This window comes from Anser brachyrhynchus, assembly GCF_964034855.1.
Source record: "Anser brachyrhynchus genome assembly, chromosome: 16".
Taxonomy (NCBI): Eukaryota; Metazoa; Chordata; class Aves; order Anseriformes; family Anatidae; genus Anser; species Anser brachyrhynchus.
In genome coordinates this window covers 9,716,366-9,725,176 of record NC_137734.1, presented here as the reverse complement: position 1 = coordinate 9,725,176, position 8,811 = coordinate 9,716,366, and the positions used below count along the sequence as shown (strand labels likewise).

Here is an 8,811-nt window from a genome sequence, read left to right as displayed (position 1 = left end):
CCCGCCCTCAGCAGGGCATTCGAGACTCATGATGCAAGTAAAAAGAAATCAGTTTTTGTTCTCTACATTATAGCTCCAGTTCTCATAAATGTGAAAGTGAACAAAAAAGAAAATCCCGAAAGATCTCACCATGTACATACAGAAGAGGTTTACTTGTGATACAAGCATCAACAACAAATACAGGACAGTGTATCTGCCTAAAGGCCAACTTTTTCTGATTAGTAAATAAGATGTCTTTAAAGAGAAATAGTCTAAAGAGGTAAAAGTGCACTTTCTCTTTACATTGAAGGATACTAATGCAACCGTACTGAAGCCAACTGACTCTGAATTAATACCCAGGCAAAAAAGGCAAAAACCAAACATTGCATAAAGGAGACATTAAACTTGGTATTAAATTCATGGACTTAGCAGTTCTCTCCCCCCACTTTCCACACCAAAAATATTTTTCCATATATCTTCCACTTGCTGAGTTTTACTCTGACAGTCAGGTGTTATAGAAAAGTGACGTTTGCAGGCTTTGAGTTAGCTGGATGGGAATAAAAAAAATCAAATGATTCTATTCACATTAAAGGACTGAAACCAACGAAACTAACTCAACAAAATTTGATATAGTCATGCTTTGTTCCTTCTGAAAATATTCTGAGTAAGCTATTATTTTTTGCACCACTGTGGTTTAGAAGAAACACTAAAATTTAAGAGAAGTTATCTTAATCAGTGCTATCTTGGGCATCTGGGCTACCTGGAGAGGGCATGATGTCTTGTTACATTCTACCTTGAAGAAAGGTGGCTCAGTGGAAATGGCATTCTGCACTCTGCGTTGAAAACTAGTTGGCAAATCAGCTGTTGTCAGGCTCAGAATACTTGCAGAGCACCACGAGAAGAAAGAAAAAAATGCAGAGGTTAAAAGCTCAGTATTTTGTTTCAGAGTTTTTAGTTAGGGTATTAAAAAATAAAAGCAAACTCTAATATGATAGATCCCAATATCCAAAATATATATTTAAACCGTGCAGAAAGTACTGGAGTCAGTACCCATAAACAGTCACATCCTGCAACTCCTTTCCCCTAGAATTATATGGCAGTTTCACATTTTAACCTTTAGAAACAATGGTTTTGAAATTATATCCATCAGGCTGAACAGGCAGATTCATGAATGTCCTTAACAGACCATTTCCAGTCATGCTTGCAAGATCAAAACCCAATTTGGTTTTAACACATTGGTCTCTAAATAAAAATTTAGTCTCAAAATAATACACTGTTTGTTTTTTCTACTGCAATGCTTTATACTTCGAAAGAATGATTTTCATGGCACAAATATTTAAGATAAGCTTCTTCATAACAACTTATGCTACAGAACACTTACGCAAAGTATTTTGAATCTTTTGAGACAAAGAGGTAGTATCTAAATTCTCCTTAAGTGGCCACACTGTACACAGCCTCAAGATTATCCTCTGTGTCAGCGGAGAAGCACAGTGAAGAAGGTAATCAAACACAAAAAGTATAAGCCCTGAGAAGTTTAGTTAAGTGTTGAAGTAACGAACTGTAAGGAAGATAACAGCAATTCAAGGGAATCATTAATTACAGTAATAATTATTATATGAACTATCTTGAGATCATTTGTTTTTTAAAATTGTTTAGCTTTTTGCTAATAGTACTCAACAAAAATAGTATTTCAGAAATGCTGTTCACTGAATATAACTATTTCAGAAACGTTTCAGCTTTTTCCTTCATCTTTCTTATTTTCCCATTCTTTAATCTTAGAAAGTCGATACTACTGTAAGTTGCACTGCATTGTAAGGTATTCACAACCTACTCATAAGAGATGAATGCATGATGCCAGATTTCCCCTTCTACAGGGAGGCAAAACTGTACGTTTTATTGCAAAACCAAACGTGAAGACATACCGCATGACAGCATTATCTAGAGCGCAATACAATATACTCAGTTTATTTTCTTAGCAGCTTTTGAAGGAACTCAGGTTAGGCCTTTAATCTAAATAAATTCTCCTCCTTATACTGGCTCAATAGCACTGATTGCAGATTTGTACAAATTAACTGAAACATAAATACCTACATAAGAATAACTTCTCTCATTGATTTATTTTTAAACACAAAAAAAAAATAAAAATATCACTGAGCTTAGGATTTTGAATGTCCAAAGAGTATATTCCCGCTCTTAACAAAAGTTTGCAATTTGTCTCCTCAGCCACTAACCAAGAGAAGCAACTCCCTTATAAATTTATGAATAAGGGAATTACACTGTGTGTAATTCCAATCTTCTCAGTCACAGTTGCTTTTTTCCTCTAGCAGTAGGAATACTCAGAGGTGAAATAGGGAAAGGACCCATGGAGACCACCAACAAGTCTGAAATCCTGTTAAAACTCTAACAATACCAAAACTAACAGACCCTGACAGAATAAGCTCATAAACAGAAAAGACGAGGGACTAAGCGGTGGGGCACTGCAGCTCCCTTTGCACACAGGATGCCCTGTGCTCTCTGATGACTGACAGAAGAAGTATGCATTTTCAAGATGCTTCAGCTGGTAAAGCAGGAAGGATTTAATACCTTGCAACTTAAAATTCCTTACGTTTAGACCTAATTCTCAAGAAATGCAAAACAAGACAGAGGTTGATACTTTGCTTTTTCCTCTGCCATAAAAAAGAAGAAAGAAAAAAGGCAACAACACAATAAAGAAAACACACCACCAAAACCAAAAAACACCCACCCAGAGGAAAATAACGGGCTTTTTTTCCCCATCATTTAAGTTCACTCACACTGTACCATTATAACACACAGCTTCAGTGTTGTTTCTTTATAGTAAGTTTCTCCCCCTTACATTAAGGGTGCAGAATTGTAGCGCCCAGTCAGATATGATGTGGTGGATCCTTTACAGTCAGGCTCTTAGAAGGGAGGGAGAAAAAAATTGATAAAGTCCTCTCTCAGGAATGTAGATTTTATTGTGTTTTTTTTTCTACAGGTAACAAGGAAAGGAGGACAGATGAAAGTGAGTGCCAGCTTTGCCCAGCTGGTGGAGGTAGCTTGTCTCTACCAAAATTGGCAAAAGATACCCAAATTACACAAACAACACAGATGCAGTTTATTTTGTGTGGTGCCTTAGACACCTGGCTGAGCAGAGCCCATTCCCAACAATCTGTTTGGGGGAATAACTCCTCCCCCTCTCTGCATTGTGCATTTTAAGCAGCAATTCTTAGCTCACAAAAAACTCTTCAAATAAAACAAGTCTCTGAACAAGTGTCCTGTATCTCAGCAAACCAGCCCAAACCCCCCTGTCCCCCTAAAGCCGTCTGTTTAAGTGGCCAGCAGCAGACTGAGGACCGCTGCAGAACTGTTCCCACCTGTCCTCTGCACAGCAGCTGTACTGCCTAACACGGGCACTCCGTGAGCTCCTCCTTCTTGTTGCTGCCACAGGCAAAAGTGAAATAAAAAAGGATTCCATTCCCAAAGGAAATTTGTACAAACTTCAGGGAACAAGCAGAGCAGAAAGGATTGGCTCTAGAGCAGCTGTTTTTCAAGGCCCCAGTCTGTAACCACTACATGTTCTACACGGCACGACAGGTTCAGGTTGTCCTGGACTATGCCTCACTTAACAGATCCCTGACACGGAAGGGATGGAAAGTTACCTGGAGGGAAAAAGTAGTGTGCTGAGACAATGGCAACATGGGGAGTTTCCTACAGAAGTCATTCTGGGCAAGGATCAAAGGTTCACCTAGCCCAGTATTCTTGGAGTACTGCTGAGACACAGCAAAAAAAAAAAAAAAAAAAATATTAGAGGAATGGAGTATGTGAATCTTCCCTTGGCATATCTTCCTATCTTCTGGCAGCCTATAACTGGAAATCTCCTCATCTACAGTTACATCATATCACGATTAACAGCTATCAACAGATTTTCTGTCCACGAAATGATCTAAACTCTGTTTCAACTTGCCTGTACTTTTGCCTCCTAAAAGGCACTACACCAATGTTACTTTTCAGCTATTGCTTAAAAAAGGTAACTAAACCTGCATGAATGGACTGTTTGACAGTCTAATTCTTAATGGAAAGAGTTCAGACCTGGAAAATAATCTTCCAGTTAGAACCAGTAGAACAATTCTGTATTGAAAAATATATTTTTGGGGGGTTGGACTAGATGATCTTCAGAGGTCCCTTCCAACCTTGGCCACTCTGTGATACTTAAAATTTCTATTTTACATACAATTTCTATGTAAATTTCGTATTTACAGGTCTCTATCTAAAAGGGATAGCACTTTCATCTGGTGCTTTGTGAATCAGTAGTATTCAGGGCTGGGCTAAATTAATTTTTGGTTTGCTATCGAAATAAAACAAAAACAAAACAACAACAAGCCCACAAACAAATATAACAAAAACAAACCAATAAAAAGACTTGCAAGCTTGAATTTAGATTGAGACCATTCTTCTGCTAACAATTGAATCTACCCAGTCTCTAGAAATTGAGTTTAAGATCAAGCCTACAAATCTTTCCACATCTGGAGAAAAATGTTTGTAGGCAGGCTGAGCAACCATTAGTCGAGGGAGAGGTATCAGTGAAACGCTTTTCCATCTGTGTTCACCATTATGCAAACTTCCCTAAGCAAACTTCATCAGTTGCTTACATAGCAGTGAAACATTTAACGAGCATTTAGGTCATGTTGAATGCAGCTCAGTGATTGAGGAGACACCAAGCACCGCTCCAACTAACTAGTGCTTCAGGGACCACCCAGAAACACACTCTGACCAACCTGTGATACCCAGGTTACAGTGGAGAAATGGCTTGCAAGCAGAGAAAAGCAAAACAGCAGGAGTTTATGCAGGAAAAGGCAAGAATTGTCAACAGGAGCAGATGAACTGGTCTTGGGACAAAACTTGGGACAATTATCCTTTTAGATCTTCTGTATTCACGTGCAGCTGTGGTACTGCTGTGATATCATACTCTCATGTATAAATAATATAATGAGGCAGTCACCCCATACCTTTGAGTTTTTTTTCCCCATCCATGGTACAAAACCATAAATAATTTTATTTTGCTGACACATATCTCATAGAATCATTTCTGGATCAGAGAAGGGCCATGCTGCTGGGAGGGAGTAAACATCACCAGCCACCTGGCTCTTCACCTACTCCTGGCTGCTGGCAGTTCCAAGAGACGTATTACCTCGCTACATAACTAACGCTGCTTCAGATTTCACCTGCTAGGTTCTGGCTTGTTTCTCACCCATCGTAGGGTCTTTGAAGCCAACACAGCTGTCCTCCCTTGCAAGAGGCAGGCAAAGTAAAGCAACAACAACAAAAAAAATTATGCCTAATTCAGGTGTTTCTGACCAGAGCTCTGGAGGCAAGCGTAAGGACTGTTGCTATGAATGGGTGTGGATAATCACTCTTCCTTGCTGCCAGTTTTTGTATCCGTGCACGTTAATTTCCTGAAAAAGGTGGCAGATTTCATAGAGGAGCCCACCCAGTTCCAACAGAATCCTACTTCTGCTAGAGTAAGGGGTTATTCAGATTCACCCTTAAACAAGACCATTGTAATTATTTTATGGTTGATCATGTTCATATTTATTTGCACAACACAGCCATGGAATAATAAAGTGGCATTAGTTACAAGCCTCCCTGCCAATATCTGTGCTGGTCCTAGTGCCGTTTTCAGCAGGCAGAAGAGGGGAGCCTCTGGGAAGCTGCCAGCCATAATGTCGGCCTGCACATTAAGCAAACAGTTTGTTTCCTCCACAGGAGACAGATCAATACTCAAGAAACAAAAACAAAACCAAGAAAAGCTAAAAGCTTAGTCATGTAAATCAGGGTGGAGGAAAAACGAAAGGAAACTCCTCATTGGCATTCTACAACTTCTGCAGACCCCCATGGCCCATTAGCTAATTTCTATTAAAACACACAGCTCTAGAATAATAAATGCCAGTGGCACATTTCTAAAGGTTTGTGGCAACTGAAGTAAACATGTCCCTGTTCCCAGGACACCAAGAGACACAAAATTAACCAGAGGTTAACTGGGTCATTAGCTGGAGCACAATATAGGTCACTGCAGATTTAATTTAGTTTGTATTCAGCTAAAGGATCAAATACAGCAACCAGTTCTCACAGCGGGAAAACAAGTAACTTATCAGCACGTTAACGTATCTTGGATACCACAGCACAAAGTCTGCCCTTATGATTCATACCACTTTTAACGAATTTCACATTATTTTGATGAAACAAAGTACAGTGTATACACACAATTTAAATAGTTCTAGATGCAAGTGTGAAACACACACAAATACAGAATATTTATCATTGTATGCAGTCTTTTTTTTTTTTTTTAAGCATTGGAAAATATTTAAGCAAGCTTTCCCTCCCAGAAGAGGGCTGGCAAGGAAGTAATTAATACACAAGTCTAATAAAAAATATATAATATGGGTTAAGGAAAAAAACAAAGAACAAAACATTAGGTTTTACTAAGAGTTTGATCAGGACCTAAATAACACGCATGCAAGTATTTTGTCTCAATACAGTCTTCTAGGGACAAACTACCTCAATAGCTGTAACGGGGAACCCAATACATGGCCCAAACTTTGCAACAGTGAACCATGTTAAATAGATTAAACATTTATGACTGGTTTTTATCCCATAGCCTTGGTTTGCATCATTTTAGGCAAGTATGAACTAAAGGAGAGGGTTCAGAAAGCTTGTCTGCAGGAATTTTCAAGCAAACTGTAGCTACATCGGGTCTAATTAAGAGATTTCTAACTTCAACTGCTCCAAGCACTAGAACTGGCGCAATTTCCATGACCGCTGTCATGTTTGCAGCTAGCCTCCTGTTGTTAATAACACTTGTGCCTCTTCTGTTGCTATGTAAGAAAAACACCACCAACAAAAAAGTAGCTGCGAATAAGACGTGCTATTCAGTACACAAACAGACCTAGCTCAATGATGGGATGTGTGGATCAAAATTTTAAGTCTAACATGTGGCACTAGTGAACTCGGAGGTAGAAATGAAATAATTACTGTCCTTCAAAAAGGCCTTGTTAATCTGAAGTACAACCTTTTCAATGAAGGTAACAAGCAGTATAAGGATCCAACACATACAAACACATACTGGGTCTAAAATACAGAGTGAAAAAATAAGACAAAGTCTGCTAAGTTCCAGATTTGAGAACAAGTGCAGTATTTTGATGCAGGCCAGTGACTGCAGCAGCCAGCAAATAATTTAAAGTACAATCAGGAAATCACAAGGCAAGCATTTCTTTCCCAAGAATGATTCTGAGAATTAAACAACTCTGCTTAAATACTGTAGCTTCATCTAAATTGGATTTTTATATCTGCATATGATTAATCAAGACTTCAATTACAGAACAAGAAAGCACAGTTCTGTTTTTTTTGGTTTGTTTGTTTTTTGTACATAAACACAAGATCATCTCTTGCTCAGGATGCAATTCTGAGGAAAAAACATTGAAATGGGGAAGGGAGAATCCTCTGTTACCTTTAGCATTGAGGTTTCAATCACCTTCTGTTCAGCAGCCATACGAATGATTTCTGCACACCCCAAGCAAGCACTGGAACAAATTTATTAGGTGGTCTGGTCCTTCCATCTCCTTGTAGCTCTCTGAGCAGCCACTTCCACTTACTCCAGCTACGTTTTCTGCTTTAGCTGAAGATATTCTTCCAGCTCCCTTTCAGCTGAATATCCCAGGCAGCACCTTTTCTACACCAACAAGATTTTCTTTCCTGGAAATTCACTACTGGTTCCCCCTATGTAAGAATCCCACATATCAAACACTTAACTTACTTAAAACATATTAATCTCTAGCATTAGAAATCCTTGAGGTCAGAGCAGAGTCTCAGAGGTAAGCAAGCACTGCAAGTCAGAATCTGGAATGGGAACACTGAGAACAGTGCAGGCAGCAAAGACCAAAAGCTCCAAACTTCGCTCTTTGTTCAAAAAAAAAAGTTCTCCCTTTAACACCCTTATAAAGGGATTTTAAAACACCTCTAGTTTTACCTCCAAATGTAATTCTGTTTTGCAATAGCTCTGTGGCCCCGACTACACCACCGGGGTTTATGACGTCCTCTCTACTCCACGTTCACCACAACACCAGTGGTATTACCATTCTCTAACATTCACGTTCTGCAGTGAGCAAGTCTCAACTTGTATTTCTCAGTTAATTCCTTCTATTAGTCCACAAAATGCGAGCCTCTGCCTGAAAACTAACAAAGCATCTCAACAAATTCTTAGTACAGTTAGTTGCAACAACTCACCAAAGCAGCTTAGCACCATGCAAAATTTGGCCATATTACTGTTTCTGAATTTGAACATGTTTTCTTTCTAATTAGTTCCAACAGGCCATAAGTAGAGCTCCTTAGACCACATGACAGCTTTTTTTTTTTTTTAAATAGACAAACAGAAAAACACAGCAACAAACTTGTAAATATTGACACAAAGGCTGAAACAGGAAAAAAGTTGAATCAGAATCTAACTGAACTTAGAGCCAGCTTACTAAATGAAGTCCAACTGGCCATGCATAACTTAATGAAACAAAATAGTTCGTATTTCTCTTGAACTCATTATTAAACCAGAGGATCAGAATTAGAGGAAAGCATCTGAACCATTTCTTGGGAGCTTTGTAGGCATTTTGCAGACTTTGGCATTTCTTTTCCTATACATTTGTTCTTTACAATCACCTTGCTAAATTCAGGGAACATTATTGCTATAATGCACTGAACTGTAAGACGTTCTACTGAAGCTTCCTAAAATCTGAGCAATTTTTTTCCTCCTTCTAAGGTTGGTATTACTTATGATAAACCTAGATA

At 38.7% G+C, this 8,811-nt stretch overlaps 1 protein-coding gene across 9 annotated transcripts in view; it reads right to left on the bottom strand.

Annotated features, from left to right (window-relative positions):
* The window catches only part of SULF2 (sulfatase 2), a 160,063-nt gene that overhangs the window by 131,869 nt on the left and 19,383 nt on the right, over window positions 1–8,811 (bottom strand). The window lies entirely within an intron of this gene.